This window comes from Mobula birostris, chromosome 10 (genome assembly GCF_030028105.1).
Source record: "Mobula birostris isolate sMobBir1 chromosome 10, sMobBir1.hap1, whole genome shotgun sequence".
NCBI classification, from domain to species: Eukaryota; Metazoa; Chordata; class Chondrichthyes; order Myliobatiformes; family Myliobatidae; genus Mobula; species Mobula birostris.
Window position 1 is genome coordinate 17,978,259 of NC_092379.1, and position 18,104 is coordinate 17,996,362.

The following is an 18,104-nucleotide window of genomic DNA, read 5'->3' on the forward strand; positions in this document are numbered from 1 at the left end:
ATTAGAATCAGGTTTAATATCACCAACATATGCAGTGAAATTTGTTGTTTTGCGACAGCAATGCATTGCAATACCTAATAATAGAAAGTATTTATTTATTTATTTATTATAGTTAAATTAAATAAGTAGTGTAAGAATAGAAATAAAAAGGTAAATTGTAAGTGTTCGAGGGTTCAGTGTCCATCCAGAAATCGGATGGCAGAGGGGAAGAAACTGTTCCTGAGTCGCTGAGTGTGAGCCTTCAGGCTCCTGTACCTCCTCCCTGATGGTAGCAATGAGAACAAGGCATTACATAGGTGATGGGGGGAGGGGGGTCCTTAATGATGGATGCTGCCTTTGTGAAGATATCCCGGATATTACGAAGGCTGGTGCCCATGATGGAGCTGACTAAGTTTACAACTCAATCCTGTACACCCTCATACCGGACAGTGATAGAGCTGGTTAGAATGCTGTCACGGTGCATCTGTAGAAATTTGAGAGTGTCTTTGGTGAATTATCAAATCTCCTCAAAAACTCCTAATGAAATATAGCTGCTGCTGTGCCCGCTTTGTAGCTGTGTTGATGTGTCGGGTCCAGGATAGATATTGACACCGAAGAACTGGTCCCTCAATGAGGACTGTTCCCTCGTCATATCCTCTCTGAAGTCCACAATCAGCTCTGACGTTGAGTGTGAGGCTGTTGCTACAACACAACTCAACTAGCTGATATATCTCACTCCTGTACGCCCCCTCGTCACCACCTGAAAATCTGCAAACATTAGCTGTATCATCGGCAAATTTCTAGATGGTATTTGAGCTGTGCCGAGCCACACAGTCATGGGTGTAGAGAGAGTAGAGCAGTGGGTTAAGCACTCATCCCTGAGGTGTGCCAGTTGATTGTCAGTGAGGTGGAGATGCTGTTCCCATTCCGCACAGGGTATCCAGTTGATTGTCAGTGAGGTGGAAATGCTGTTCCTATTCCGCACAGGGTATCCAGTTGATTGTCAGTGAGGTGGAGATGCTGTTCCCATTCCGCACAGGGTATCCAGTTGATTGTCAGTGAGGTGGAAATGCTGTTCCTATTCCGCACAGGGTATCCAGTTGCAAAGGGAGATATGGAGGCCCACGTTCCGGAGCTTTTTGATCAGACCTGTAGAAATGATTGTATGAAACGCTGAGCATCCTGACACAGATATTATTGTTGTCCAGGTCACACCACGAGCAAATGAGATCACATCAGCTGCAGATCTATTGGGGCGACAGGAAAATTGCAGTGGGTCCAGGTGTTTGCTGAGACAGGATTTGATTCCAGCCATGACTAGTCTTTCAAAGCATTTCATCACCGTAGATGTCAGTGTGACTGGACGGTAGTCGTTAAGGCAGCTCACTCTGCTGTTCATGGGCACTGGTATATTAGATAAAAAGAGAGAAAAACAAGAAAATCATGAAGTAGTGTCCATGGGTTCAAGGCAGAGGAGAAAAAGCTGTTCCTGATATGTTGAATCCATCACTTCAGACTTCCGTTTCTCTCCTCGATGGTAGCAATGGACAGAGGACATGTCCTGGCAGATGGGGAACCTTCTTGATGGAACCAGGGACTTCGGCATAGATGTCCCGTAAATACCAACACAGCCCCCGGAAACCCCTAAAAAACAAACACACTCCCCAGTATGCCCTGTAAATACAGACAAACTCCCCGGGACCCCCTGTAAATACAAACACACTCCCCGGGACCCCCGGTAAATACTGACACACTCCCCATGACTCCCCTTGTAAATACCAACACACTCCCCATGACCCCCTGTAAATACTCACACACACCCCGGGATCCCCTGTAAATACTGACACACTCCCCGGGACCCATGTAAATAAAGACACACTCCCCGGGACCCCTGTAAATACTGACACACTCCCTGGGACCCCCCCCCCCCCTGTAAATACCAACACACTCCCAGGGACCTCTGGTAAATACTGACACACTCCCCAGGATCCCCTGTAAACACAAACACACTCCCCGGGACGCCCCCCCCTGTAAATACGGACACACTCCCCATTGCTCCCCCTGTAAATATGGACACACTCCCCGGGAACCCCTGTAAATACAGACACACTCCCAGGGACCCCTGTAAATACCCACACACTCCCCGGGACCCCCTGTAAATACTGACACACTCCCCAGGATCCCCTGTAAACACAAACACACTCCCCGGGACGCCCCCCCCTGTAAATACGGACACACTCCCCATTGCTCCCCCTGTAAATATGGACACACTCCCCGGGAACCCCTGTAAGTACAGACACACTCCCAGGGACCCCTGTAAATACCCACACACTCCCCGGGACCCCCTGTAAATACTGACACACTCCCCGGGACCCCCTGTAAATACTGACACACTCCCCGGGATCCACTGTAAATACTGACACACTCCCCGGGACCCCCTGTAAATACAGACACACTCCCCGGGACCCCTGTAAATACTGCCAAACTCCCCGGGACCCCCTGTAAATACCCAGACACTGCTTGGAACCCCTGTAAATACAGACACACTCCCCGGGACCCCCTGTAAATAACAACATACTCCATGGGATCCCCTGTAAATACTGACACACTCCCCGGGACCCCCTGTAAATACTCACACACTCCCCGAGACGCCTGTAAATTTCGACACACTCCCCGGGACCCCTGTAAATACTGACACACTCCCCGGGACCCCCTGTAAATACTCACACACTCCCCGGGACGCCTGTAAATTCCGACACACTCCCCGGGACCCCTGTAAATACTGACACACTCCCCGGGAACCCTGTAAATAATGAGACACTCTCCGGGACCCCTGTAAATACAGACACACTCCCGGGGATACCCCCAAATATCAACACACTCCCCGGGACCCCTGTAAATACTGACACACTCCCCGGGACCCCCCGTAAGTAATGAGACACTCCCCGGGACCCCTGTAAATACTGCCACACTCCCCGGGACCCCCTGTAAATACCCAGACACTCCTTGGGACCCCTGTAAATACAGACACACTCCCCAGGACCCCCTGTAAATACTGACACACTCCCTGGGATCCCCTGAAAATACTGACACACTCCCCGGGACCCCCTGTAAATACTCACACACTCCCCGGGACGCCTGTAAATTCCGACACACTCCCCAGGACCCCCTGTAAATACTGACACACTCCCCGGGACCCCCTGTAAATACTCACACACTCCCCGGGATGCCTGTAAATTCCGACACACTCCCCGGGACCCCTGTAAATACTTTCACACTCCCCGGGAACCCTGTAAATAATGAGACACTCCCCGGGACCCCTGTAAATACAGACACACTCCCGGGGATACCCCCAAATATCAACACACTCCCCAGGACCCCTGTAAATACTGACACACTCCCCGGGACCCCCCGTAAGTAATGAGACACTCCCCGGGACCCCTGTAAATACAGACACACTCCCGGGGACCCCCTGTAAATAACAACACACACCCCGGGACCCCCTGTGAATACTCACACACTCTCCAAGACCCCCTGTAAATACCGATACACTCCCTGGGACCCCCTGTAAATACAGACACACTCCCCGGGACCCCCTGTAAATAACAACACACTCCACGGGATCCCCCGTAAATACTGACACACTCCCCGGTAACCCCTGTAAATACCGATACACTCCCCGGGACCCCCTGTAAATACCGATACACTCCCCGGGACCCCCTATAAATAACAACACAGTCCACGGGACCCCTGTAAATAAAGACACACTCCCCAGGACCCCCTGTAAATATTGACACACTCCCCGGGATCCCCTGTGAATACAGACACACTTCCCGGGATCCCCTGTAAATACCCACAAACTCCTCGGGATCCCTGGTAAATACTGACACACTCCCCAGGACCTCCTGTAAATACTGACACACTCCCATGGACCCCCTGGAAATACTGACACACTCCCCGGGACCCCTATAAATACTGACACAATCCCCGGGACCCCCCCGTAAATACCCACACACTCCCCGGAATCCCCTGTAAATACATACACACTCCCAGGGACCCCGGTAAATACTGACACACTCCCCAGGATCCCCTGTAAACACAGACACACTCCCTGGGACCCCCCCCTTGTAAAAACCGACACACTCCCCGGGACCACCCCTGTAAATACCCACACACTCCCCAGGATCCCCTGTAAATACAGACACACTCCCAGGGACCCCGGTAAATACTGACACACTCCCCAGGATCCCCTGTAAACACAGACACACTCCCTGGGACACCCCCCCTTGTAAAAACTGACACACTCCCCAGGATGCCCCCCCCCACCGTAAATACGGACACACTCCCCAGGAACCCCTGGAAATACTGACACACTCCCCGGGACCCCCTGTAAATACTGACACACTCCCCGGGAACCCTGTAAATAATGAGACACTGCCCGGGACCCCTGTAAATACAGACACACTCCCGGGGATACCCCCAAATATCAACACACTCCCCGGGACCCCTGTAAATAGTGACACACTACCCGGGACCCCCTGTAAATAATGAGACACTCCCCGGGACCCCTGTAAATACTGACACACTACCCGGGACCCCTGTAAATACCCACACACTCCCCGGAACCCCCTGTAAATACCAACACACTCCCCGGGACCCCCTGTAAATACCGATACACTCCCCGGGACCCCCTGTAAATAACAACACACTCCACGGGATCCCCTGTAAATACTGACACACTCCCGGGATCCCCTGTAAATACCCACACACTCCTCGGGACCCCCGGTAAATACTGACACACTCCCATGGACCCCCTGGAAATACTGACACACTCCCCGGGACCCCGGTAAATACTGACACACTCCCATGGACCCCCTGGAAATACTGACACACTCCCCGGGACCCCGGTAAATACTGACACACTCCCATGGACCCCCTGGAAATACCCACTACCCACACACTCCCCGGGACCCCTGTAAATACTGACACACACCCCGGGATCCCCCCTGTAAATACCCACACACTCCCCGGGATCCCCTGTAAATACAGACACACTCCCCGGGACCCCTGGAAATTCCGACACACTCCCCGGGACCCCTGTAAGTACTGACACACTCCCCGGGAACCCTGTAAATAATGAGACACTCCCCGGGACCTCTAAAAATACTGACACACTCCCGGGGATACACCCAAATATCAACACACTCCCCGGGACCCCTGTAAACACAGACACACTCCCCGGGACCCCCACTTGTAAAAACCGACACACTCCCCGGGACCCCCCCTGTAAATACCCACACACTCCCCGGGATCCCCTGTAAATACAGACACACTCCCCGGGACCCCTGGAAATTCCGACACACTCCCCGGGACCCCTGTAAATACTGACACACTCCCCGGGAACCCTGTAAATAATGAGACACTCCCCGGGACCCCTGTAAATACAGACACACTCCCGGGGATACCCCCAAATATCAACAGAGTCCCCGGGACCCCTGTAAATAGTGACACACTCCCCAGGACCTCCTGTAAATACCGACACACTCCCCGGGACCCCTGTAAATACTGACACTCTCCCCGGGATGCCCCCCCCCCTGTAATTACGGACACACTCCCCATTGCTCCCCCTGTAAATACAGACACACTCCCTGGGAACCCCTGTAAATACTGACACACTCCCCGGGACCCCTGTAAATACAGACACACTCCCCGGGAACCCCTGTAAATACCCACACACTCCCCGGGACCCCCCGTAAATACTGACACACACCCCGTGACCCCCTGTAAATACTGACACACTGCCCGGGACCCCCTGTAAATACAGACACACTCCCCGGGACCCCCTGTACATACAGACAGACTCCCAGGACCCCCTGTAAATACTGACACTGTCCCCAGGATCCCCTGTAAACACAGACACACTCCCCAGGACCCCCTATAAATACTGACACACTCCCCGGGACCCCCTGTAAATACCCACACACTCCCTGGGATCCCCTGTAAATACGTACACACTCCACGGGACCCCCTGTAAATACGTACACACTCCCCAGGACCCTCCCCCCACTGTATTTACTGACGCTCTCCCCAGAATCCCCTGTAAATACGAACACACTCCCCGGGATCCCCTGTAAATACGGACACACTCCTCGGGACTCCGTGTAAATACTGACACACTCCCCGGGACCCCCTGTAAATATCGACACACTCCCCGGGATCCCCTGTAAATACTCACACAGTCCCCGGGACCCCCCCAAATACCAACACACTCCCTGGGACCACTTGTGAATACAGACACACTCCCCGGGATCCCCTGTAAATACGGACACACTCCCCGGGACTCCGTGTAAATACTGACACACTCCCCGGGACCCCCTGTAAATACTGACACACTCCCCGGGATCCCCTGTAAATGCTGACACACTCCCCGGGACCCACTGTAAATACCCACACACTCCCCAGGACCCCCTGTAAATACCTACACACTCCCCGGGACCCCCGGTAAATACTGACACTCTCCCCAGGATCCCCTGTAGATACTGACACACTCCCCGGGATCCCCTGTAAATACGACACACTCCCCGGGAACCCCTGTAAATACCCACACACTCCCCGGGACCCCCCGTAAATACTGACACACACCCCGTGACCCCCTGTAAATACTGACACACTGCCCGGGACCCCCTGTAAATACAGACACACTCCCCGGGACCCCCTGTACATACAGACAGACTCCCAGGACCCCCTGTAAATACTGACACTGTCCCCAGGATCCCCTGTAAACACAGACACACTCCCCAGGACCCCCTATAAATACTGACACACTCCCCGGGACCCCCTGTAAATACCCACACACTCCCTGGGATCCCCTGTAAATACGTACACACTCCACGGGACCCCCTGTAAATACGTACACACTCCCCAGGACCCTCCCCCCACTGTATTTACTGACGCTCTCCCCAGAATCCCCTGTAAATACGAACACACTCCCCGGGATCCCCTGTAAATACGGACACACTCCCCGGGACTCCGTGTAAATACTGACACACTCCCCGGGACCCCCTGTAAATATCGACACACTCCCCGGGATCCCCTGTAAATACTCACACAGTCCCCGGGACCCCCCCAAATACCAACACACTCCCTGGGACCACTTGTGAATACAGACACACTCCCCGGGATCCCCTGTAAATACGGACACACTCCCCGGGACTCCGTGTAAATACTGACACACTCCCCGGGACCCCCTGTAAATACTGACACACTCCCCGGGATCCCCTGTAAATGCTGACACACTCCCCGGGACCCACTGTAAATACCCACACACTCCCCAGGACCCCCTGTAAATACCTACACACTCCCCGGGACCCCCGGTAAATACTGACACTCTCCCCAGGATCCCCTGTAGATACTGACACACTCCCCGGGATCCCCTGTAAATACAGACACACTCCCCGGAAACCCCTGTAGATACTGACACATTCCTCCGGACCCCTGTAAATACCCACACGCTCCCCGGGACCCCCTGTAAATACCCACACACTCCCCGGGACCCCCCCTGTATTTACTGACACTCTCCCCGAGATCCCCTGTAAATACAGACACACTCCCCCGGACCCCCCCCGGAAAATACCAACACACTCCCCGGGACCCCCTGTAAATACCCACAGACTCCCCGGGACCCCCTGTAAATACTGACACTCTCCCCGGGATCCCCTGTAAATACGGACACACTCCCCAGGATCCCCTGTAAATACCCACACACTCCCCGGGACCCCCTGTAAATACTCACACAGTCCATGGTACCCCCTGTAAATAATGACACTCTCCCGGGACCCTTCATCTTGTGGCAGTCCCTCATTTGAAAGAGATTCGAAGTTCATTTGTCATCAAAGTATGTATGCCGTATCAACCCTGAAGTTCACCTTCTCCATAGACAGCTACGAAACAAAGAACACCATGGAACCTGTTCAAAGAAAGACAACATACCAGCAACGCGCAAAAGCAAAAGAACAAATTGCACAAATCGCGAAAAAGAAGAGTATAAAACACAGAATAAAAACATCAAACCACGGTCAACAAAACAGGCCAGGAATGTTCATTTTTAGCGCAGTCCAGTTCAATCTCTCGCTGTGTTTATCCACTGACTGCAGGCCGCAGGGCTAATCAGCCCTGATCAAGATCGTATAAAATAGCAATAAGGAGCAACCAGAATCACTTCATAACATCACCAGCATACGTCGTGAAATTTGTTCAGTCTGCGGCAGGAGTACAATGCATACATGTCAATAGAGGGAAGAAAATTGTTCATTACAGTAAATATATATAAAATAGTTCAATAAGTAGGGCAAAAATAGAAATGTAAAAGTAGTGAGGGAGTGTCCAAGGGTTCAATGTCCTTTTAGGAATCGGATGGCAGAGGGGAAGAATCTGCTCCTGAATCGCTGAGTGTGTGCCTTCAGGCTTCTGAGCCTCCTTCCCGATGGTAACAGTGAGAACAAGGCATAACCTGGGTGGTGAGGTTTCCTTAATGATGGATGCTGTCTCTTTGAGGCATCACTCCTTGAAGATGTCCTGGATACTACGGAGGCTGGTGCCCCTGAGGGAGCTGACTGAGTTTACAACTCTCTGCAGCTTACTCCGATCCCGTGCAGTAGACCCCTCCCCACCAATACCACACGGTGATGCAGCCAGTCAGAAATTTGTGGAAGTTTTCCAGCGTTTTAGTTGACAGACCATATCTCCTCAAACTCTGAATGAAGTATAGTCGCTCTCTTTAGCTTCTTTGTAACTGCATCGGTATATTGGAACCAGGTTAGATCCTCAGAGATCTTGAAATTGCTCACTCTGTCCACTTTGGTGTCACTCAATGTCAGCAGGACCGAGGCACCGATTGAAGGAAAACCAGAGGTCTATGAGCCAGAACTCATCAGAGGGTCAGTAGCTTTTCAATTCCTGGGTGTCACTATCTCAGAGGACCTGTCCCGGACCCATCGTATAAATATTATTGCGAATAAAGCACGCCAGCTCCTCTACCTCCTCAGGAGTGTGCGGAGGTTCAGCATGTCAGAGAAAAGCTTGGCAAGCTTCTATCGATGTGCGGTGGAAAGTGTGCTGACTGGCTGCATTATGGCCCGGTACGGGAACACCAATGTCTTTGAGTGGAAAATCCCACAGAAGGCAGTGGATTCGGCTCAGTACGTCACCGGTAAAGCTCTCCCAACCATTGAGCACATCTACATGAAACGTTGCTATGGAAAAGCAGCATCCATCGTCAAAGATCCTCACCACCCAGGCCGTGCTCTCTTCTTGCTTCTGCCATCAGGTAGAAGGTACAGGAGCCCCAGAACTCGCACCACCAGGTTCAGGAGCAGCTACTACCCCTCAACCATCGGCTCTTGAACAAAAGGGGACAACTACACTCATCTATCGAGATGTTCCCACAACCTACGGTCTCACTTTAAGGACTTTTTATCGTGTTATTTCACGCTCTGGTTATTTATTCCTATTTATTGATACTTGCATTTGCACAGTTAGTTGTTCATTGATGCTGTTTACATTTCCTGTTCTATAGGTCTGCTCAGGATGCCCGCAGGAAAAAGAACCTCAGGGTTGTATGTGATGACATGTATGTATTCTGATAATAAGTTTTAGGGTTAGGGTTTTCTGATCCCTCTATGAGTTCTCCCATCTTGCCCTTCCTGAGGTCCACCATCAGCTCTTTGGTCTTACAGACGATGAGTGCATGCATGGGAAGATCCCGGTGTGAACGCTGGTGCGCCTTAGCGCTCTGTGTTCAGCCGCCTACTCCACACACGACTGTGCGGCTAGGCACTGCTCCCATCCCAAAAGTCCAATGATCCCTGGGACAAAGGGGTTAACGCATGAGGAGCACTTGACAGCTCTAAGGCTTGAATTCACTGGAGCTTGGAAGGATTGGGGGGTGGAAGGGGGTTCTCTTTGAAACCCTATTTTTAAAAAGTCTGGATAGCATGGAGGCAGAAAGCAACACACACTCAGCGGGTCAGTCAGCATCTATGGAGGTGAATCCGGGCCAAGGCCCTTCATCAGGACTGGAAAGAGCCAACAGGTGGATTAGCACAAGCTGGCAGGTGATAGGGGGAAATGATATGAGAAGCTGGGACGTGATAGGTGGAAGCCGCAAAGGGCTGAAGAAGAGGGAATGTGATTGGAGGCGACAGTGGTTCATGGAACAAAGGGAAGGAGGAGGGGGGCATATGAGAAGAAAATCAGAATCAGGTTTATTATCACCGGCATGTGTCGTGAAATTTGTTAACTTTGCAATACATGGGTAGGCATCCATTAGTCTTGCGAGACCATGGATCCGCGCCTGGAAAGTCTTCACTCTGCAGGGCGCAGGCCTAGGCAAGGTTGTATGGAAGACCAGCAGTTGCCCATGCTGCAAATCTCCCCTCTCCATGACACTGATGTTGTCCAAGGGAAGGGCATTAGGACCCATACAGCTTGGCACCGGTGTCGTCGCAGAGCACTGTGTGATTAAGTGCCTTGCTCAAGGACACAACACGTTGCCTCAGCTGGGGCTCGAACTCACGACCTTCAGGTAGCTAGTCCAATGCCTTAACCACTTGGCCACGTGCAATACATGATAACATGGATAAAAAAGTACTGTGAATTTCAGTAGGTGTATATATATATTAAATAGTTGAGTAAATAGTGGAAAAATTAAACTAAAATAAGTGAAGTGGTGTTCACAGTTCAATGTACATTCAGAAATCAGATGGGAATGTAACCAGAGCGGATTTAAAGATTAAAGATAAGCTTTATTTGTCACATGTGCATTGACAGATCAAAACAGACAGCGAAATGCGTCGTTTATGTCAAAAACCATCACAGTCGGAAGATGTACTGGGGGCAGCCTGCAACAGTCACCACACTTCCAGTGCGAACGTAGCATGCCCAGAACTTACTGACCCTGGTTAGCTGTAAGCCATCGGACTGTGGGACGAAACCAGGGCACTGCATGTGACAGGATCCTGAATTATCCCTTATGAACTGTGCTTTTAAAAAAAGAGAGAGAGAGGCGAAGACTGCTCACAGTTTGTTTGGAACTTCTGCAAGGACACTGGCAGCTTCTGAGTTCCTACAGAGAGAGAGGGGAGGAGCTACATGATGGACAGCTGGTGTTCAGCACAACAGTATTTAAACCAGCGTAGTTGCCTGTTTCACAGGACACGCAGACACACTAGGGTGTGGTGAAGTTACCATTATCCTTTTCAGGTGCCCACGAGTGTGGGAATGAAGATCGATTAACAGGAATCGATCTGTGATTATTGGTGCGTGAAAGAGCTACCCTGTGGAGTCTACCTGTGTGTCTAACCCTCGCCTGGGTTGGTAGACTATCACTTGAAAACGGTGCTCTTAAGTTGGTCAAGTTTGGCTAACTTGGAAGTTTCGGAGGACAATGGGAAGATCGATGGCATCAGCTCACCTGAAGAACTAAACACCTCTCCCACTCCATCACTACTCAACTCAATACCACAAACTGAACTGAACTTTACCCATCACCATAAGACTGTATCCATTTACCCCTAGGCTTGAAGAAGCTTGGTTTTTATATTTCTACACTTGTATATAATCATTGCTAACCTGTTTGATATATCTGAATTTATATTACTGTATTGCACAGTTACTAATAAACGAGTATTAGTTAATAACAATACCAGACTCCAACGTGTTTTCCATTTCTGCTGGTTCTTGAACCCGTCACGGGGTATGTGACAGCAGGGAAACCCACGTCGTCACGGAGAGATTGGACGAACTCCTTGCGGGCTGCGGTGGGAATTGAACCTGTGTTGCTCAAAGGAGGAGGAAGGGGAGGTGAGGCAGAGGGGAGAAGGACAGCAGAAGTTTGTGTCGTCAGGTTTGGAGGCCACCCAGACTGAATATGAGGTGTTTATCCCCTGACTTGCACTGGCCTCACCGCGACAGCAGTGGACGGACAAGTCAGTGTGGGAGTGGGAAGTCACACAGGATCGGGCGAAGGCCAGGATCTCCCATTCCCACACTGAAATATCTGTCCACAGCCTCCCCTACTGCCACGATGCCAGATCCAGGAGGAGCAACACTAGTCTTCCAATTTTTTTTCTTTTAATTGAGTTCTTTCTTGTAGAGGTGGGCAGGATTTATTGCCGATGGACTGAAAAGGCAGGATGTTGGGGCCTGGAGGCAAGGATTGAGCTGGTTCCGCTCTGCTCTCCTTGGTGCTGAGGCTGTCACCGTGTTCTGCCCCGGCTGCTCCAGGCTTTGTGTTTGCGAGCTTCCTGCGACCTGCCTCGGTGTGATGGACTGAGACCAAGGCCATGGGCCTGCCCCAGCTTCGGGCTTATGGGTGCAATTTCGTTCTAAATGCTCATGTTTCCTCCATTGTTGGCATGATTTGTTCTGATTAGTCTCTCCCTCCCTCTCTCCCTCCCCCCTCTCTCTCTCCCTCCCCCCTCCTCTCTCCCTCTCCCTCCCCACATTGGGTCTTGGTCTTCTTTTTAAAATTGTGTTCTTTCGGGTTTCTTGTTTGGTGACTGCCTGTAGAAGAATCTCAAGGTTGCACAACTTACCCACACTTTGATAATCAAAACGTACTTTCAACTTTGAACTTTGTTAATTTATGTCTTTGTGAACCTGGAACACATACGGCACAGTACAGGCCCTTCAGCCCGCAATGTTGTGCAGACCATTTAACCAAGATCAATGCTTCCCCCTCACCCGTCTGCCTACCTAAATGCCCCTACTATATTCACCTCTACCACAACCCTAGCAGGGCGTTCTGTGCATTTGCCACTCTCTGTGCAGAAAAGGCTCCCTCTGACACACCCCCCCCCCCCATATCTTTGCACAATCACTTTAAAACTACGCCCTCTCGTATTGGTATACGGCTCTCGAAGCCCGACCCTACGTCCCCGTCGTGCGAGGTGGAAACGGGTAAGGCCGGCCAGCAGGGGTCTGGTCAAGCCGTCTCAGCCAGTCCCCTGGTCAGAGGATACAACGGATTTCAGAGCGTTGACGAACTCCAGCTTCGGAGGACGATGGAGATGGGAGGTCACCGATGGTCAATGCTCCACTGGGAGCCCAGGTAATAAGTAGATGTTAACTGTTTCCACCCTGGGAAAAGGGCGCTAGCTGCCCCCGTCTATCTATGCTTCTTAAACACCTCTATCAAGTCACTTCTCATCCTCCTTTGCTCTGAAGAGAAAAGCCCTCACTCGCTCAAACTTTCCTCTCTAATCCAGGCAGCATCCGGGTAAATCTCCTCTGCACTCTTTCCAAAGCCTCACCATCTTTCCCGCAGTGAAGCGACCAGAACTGTACACGATGCTCCTGCGTGTCTGATGCAATGTGCCTGTGGCGCTGTTGCAAGTGAGTATTTCACTGCGTCTGATTATACACGGACTTGTGCGCACCACCAGACGGTGGCAGCGAGCAAAGATTCCTCGAGTGACATCTTTCAGGAAGCCAATCATTTCAGATCTTTCACTTATTCGTTTTATATTAATTTTGTTTTTGAAACTGTTGGAGCCTGTGACTTCCAGTCTGTGGTTTGACAGAGCGAGCTAGTGCTCTGTTGTCCCCCGAGAAAGCTCCAGGAGAGAAATGCGAGCATGCACAACCACGAGGAGAAGCTCAGAGACAAGACGAGGGGGCCACGATCGATACATTTCCCTCCAATTAAAGCTTGGAGGAAGATTGAAACATCGAGGTAAACCCGGAGGAGTGCAAGTGGTTCACGGGGGTGGCGGGGGGGGGGGGGGGGCGTGCGAACTGGTTTGAGTTGCTTTCCTGGGAGAGGCTGCTCGGTTCGTGTCACTTTTCTCGGAGGGGCTGCTGGGTTTGAGCCGCTGCCCTAGGAGGGGCTGCTGGTTCGTGTCGCTTTCTTTGAAGGGGCTGCTGGGTCCGGATGCTCTCGGATATGTTATAGAAATTCTGAGATTTCTGGATTGGACTGAGATTCACATTGGCCTCTTTCAGTTCCGTTTTCTCACCCATTCTCTCTTGTTGCGGACTGGCGGGCTGGGGCTTTGGTGATCTGTTTGTTTTTGTGTGACGAAGGGGTTGGGAGGGGGTTTGGGGTTTGTGAGTTTTTGTTTGTTTTTCTTTTCAATGGGGGGAGAGATTGATGTTCTTCTTTCAACTGCTTGTATGGTTGTCTGCATTTGATGGCTATCTGGAGAAGACAAATCTCAGAGTTGTATTCTGGATACATTGATAATAAAATGAGCCTTTGAACTCCCCTCACACCGGTGCCCAAGAGGAGGGTGGTGAGCTGCCTCAATGACTGTCACCCAGCAGCACTTACATCCACAGTGATCAGACGCTTTGAGAGATCGGTGATGAAACATGTCACCTCCTGCCTGAGAGGCAACTTGGATCTGCTCCAGTTTGCCTGCCATCACAACAGGTCCACAGCAGATGCCCTTTCATTGGCTCTTCACTCAACCTGGGAACCTGGGAACCATGGCTCCAGGGTGACCAAGGATGGGAGCTCAACGTTCAGGGATATTCAATATTCAGGAGGGATAGACATGGAAGAAAAGGAGGTGGGGTAGCGTTGCTGGTTAAAGATGAGATTAACGCAATGGAAAGGAAGGACATAAGCTGGGAAGATGTGGAATCGATATGGGTAAAGCTGTGTAACACTAAGGGGCAGAAGACACTGGTGGGAGTTGTGTACAGGCCACCTAACAGTAGTAGTGAGGTCGGAGATGATATTAAACAGGAAATTAGAAATGTGTGCAATAAAGAAACAGCAGTTATAATGGGTGACTTCAATCTACAAGTAGATTGGGTGAACCAAATTGGTAAAGGTGCTGAGGAAGAGGATTTCTTGGAATGTACGTGGGATGGTTTTTTGAACCAACTAGAGAGCAGGCCATTCTAGACTGGGTTTTGAGCAATGAGGAAGGGTTAATTAGCAATTTTGTCGTGAGAGGCCCCTTGGGTAAGAGTGACCATAATATGGTGGAATTCTTCATTAAGATGGAGAGTGACATAGTTAATTCAGAAACAAAGGTTCTGAACTTAAAGAGGGGTAACTTTGAAGGTATGAGTTGTGAATTAGCTAAGATTGGCTGGCAAATGACACTTAAAGGATTGACGGTGGATATGCAATGGCAAGCATTTAAAGATTGCATGGATGAACTACAACAATTGTTCATCCCAGTTTGGCAAAAGAATAAATCAAGGAAGGTAGTGCACCCGTGGCTGACAAAAGAAATTAGGGATAATATCAATTCCAAAGAAGAAGCATACAAATTAGCCAGAAAAAGTGGCTCACCTGAGGACTGGGAGAAATTCAGAGTTCAGCAGAGGAGGACAAAGGGCTTAATTAGGAAGGGGAAAAAAGGTTATGACAGAAAACTGGCAGGGAACATAAAAACGGACTGTAAAAGCTTTTATAGATATGTAAAAAGGAAAAGACTGGCAAAGACAAATGTAGGTCCCCTACAGACAGAAACGGGTGAAATGATTATGGGGAGCAAGGACATGGCAGACCAATTGAATAATTACTTTGGTTCTGTCTTCACTGAGGAGGACATAAATAATCTTCCGGAAATAGTAGGGGACAGAGGGTCCAGTGAGATGGAGGAACTGAGGGAAATACATGTTAGTAGGGAAGTGGTGTGAGGTAAATTGAAGGGATTAAAGGCAGATAAATCCCCAGGGCCAGATGGTCTGCATCCCAGAGTGCTTAAGGAAGTAGCCCAAGAAATAGTGGATGCATTAGTGATAATTTTTCAAAACTCGTTAGATTCTGGACTAGTTCCTGAGGATTGGAGGGTGGCTAATGTAACCCCACTTTTTAAAAAAGGAGGGAGAGAGAAACCAGGGAATTATAGACCGGTTAGCCTAATGTCGGTGGTGGGGAAACCGCTGGAGTCAGTTATCAAAGATGTGATAACAGCACATTTGGAAAGCGGTGAAATCATCGGACAAAGTCAGCATGGATTTGTGAAAGGAAAATCATGTCTGACAAATCTCATAGAATTTTTTGAGGATGTAACTAGTAGAGTGGATAGGGGAGAACCAGTGGATGTGGTATATTTGGATTTTCAAAAGGCTTTTGACAAGGTCCCACACAGGAGATTAGTGTGCAAACTTAAAACACACGGTATTGGGGGTAAGGTATTGATGTGGATAGAGAATTGGTTAGCAGACAGGAAGCAAAGAGTGGGAATAAACGGGACCTTTTCAGAATGGCAGGCAGTGACTAGTGGGGTACCGCAAGGCTCAGTGCTGGGACCCCAGTTGTTCACAATAGATATTAATGACTCGGATGAGGGAATTAAATGCAGCATCTCCAAGTTTGCAGATGACACGAAGCTGGGCGGCAGTGTTAGCTGTGAGGAGGATGCTAAGAGGATGCAGGGTGACTTGGATAGGTTGGGTGAGTGGGCAAATTCATGGCAGATGCAATTTAATGTGGATAAATGTGAAGTTATCCACTTTGGTGGCAAAAATAGGAAAACAGATTATTATCTGAATGGTGGCCGATTAGGAAAAGGGGAGGTGCAACGAGACCTGGGTGTCATTATACACCAGTCATTGAAAGTGGGCATGCAGGTACAGCAGGCGGTGAAAAAGGCAAATGGTATGCTGGCATTTATAGCGAGAGGATTTGAGTACAGGAGCAGGGAGGTACTACTGCAGTTGTACAAGGCCTTGGTGAGACTACACCTGGAGTATTGTGTGCAGTTTTGGTCCCCTAATCTGAGGAAAGACATCCTTGCCATAGAGGGAGTACAAAGAAGGTTCACCAGATTGATTCCTGGGATGGCAGGACTTTCATATTAAGAAAGACTGGATGAACTGGGCTTGTACTCGTTGGAATTTAGAAGATTGAGGGGGGATCTGATTGAAACGTATAAAATCCTAAAGGGATTGGACAGGGTAGATGCAGGAAGATTGTTCCTGATGTTGAGGAAGTCCAGAACGAGGGGTCACAGTTTGAGGATAGAGGGGAAGCCTTTTAGGACTGAGATTAGGAAAAACTTCTTCACACAGGGAGTGGTGAATCTGTGGAATTATTTGCCACAGGAAACAGTTGAGGCCAGTTCATTGGCTATATTTAAGAGGGAGTTAGATACGGCCCTTGTGGCTACGGGGGTCAGGGGGTATGGAGGGAAGGCTGGGGCGGGGTTCTGAGTTGGATGATCAGCCATGATCATAATAAATGGCGGTGCAGGCTCGAAGGGCCGAATGGCCTACTCCTGCACCTATTTTCTATGTTTCTATGTAATAAAGTCAATTCAATTCATCTCATGTTCTCGATATTTACATTTGTATTTTCAGTGTGCCATTTATGTACTTTGGTAATAAGTATACTTTGAATATGTACGAGAATAAACTTGACCCTGAATTTAACCTCCGCCTCAGGCCTGATCAACCTGCTTGGCTCCAGGTGAGCGTTCACACTCACCTGGCGGCTGCTGACGGACACTCGTCTTCTCCACTCAGGTGCCCGGCCTGGCCGCTCCCAGCCAATCAACTCTCGGCCGAGGCGGATCGTACCCAAGCCGCCTCCCCGCCCCGTCTGCTATTCTCCTCCGCACTCAACATCACCCAATCGACGACGTAGTGAGTTGACGGACGTTTGTCTACTCCAATTGGCTTAGAAACTCTGTTAACAGCGCCAGACAGCGGCTGTTTACTTGATGGACGGTTGATATCAGCGAATCAGCTCTAACAGGAGAGGGTTGGCCTCCCCAGGGAAAAAAAATCAACCAATCACAGCTGTGCGAAGTCACAAGACGGAATGCAAACTGTTAGCCAATCAACAGATCAAACGTGAAGGACCGTCGACGGCATGAGGCTGACCAATCCCCTAGACCAAAACCGCCTTCCTGTTTGACCATCATCAGCGGGCCATTCGGCGGAGACGATAATATAGCCAATCAAAACAGAGAAAGGGTTGGACTCCCGCAGCAGACTGCCAATCGCCTTCAGAGAAGACAATGCGGCAGGACCCTAGCACGAAGCAACCAATGAGTGTGGAGCGGAGCGGAAATTAGCCAATGGGCGAAAAGGAGAGGTCGGGCGGGGCAAACGGTAAGTGATGGGGTGAGAAACGAGAGCCGATAGGCGCAGGGGTGGCG

General features: G+C 50.3%; 1 long non-coding RNA gene across 1 annotated transcript; it reads right to left on the bottom strand.

The window, feature by feature from the left end:
• Positions 1–99: 99 nt before the first annotated feature.
• On the bottom strand, positions 100–17,829 carry LOC140204449 (uncharacterized). The gene is made up of 3 exons (XR_011887618.1): positions 17,429–17,829; positions 7,772–7,945; positions 100–1,623 (listed from the first exon to the last, which is right to left on the bottom strand). It is a non-coding gene; the product is annotated as an uncharacterized lncRNA (long non-coding RNA).
• Positions 17,830–18,104: the final 275 nt, after the last annotated feature.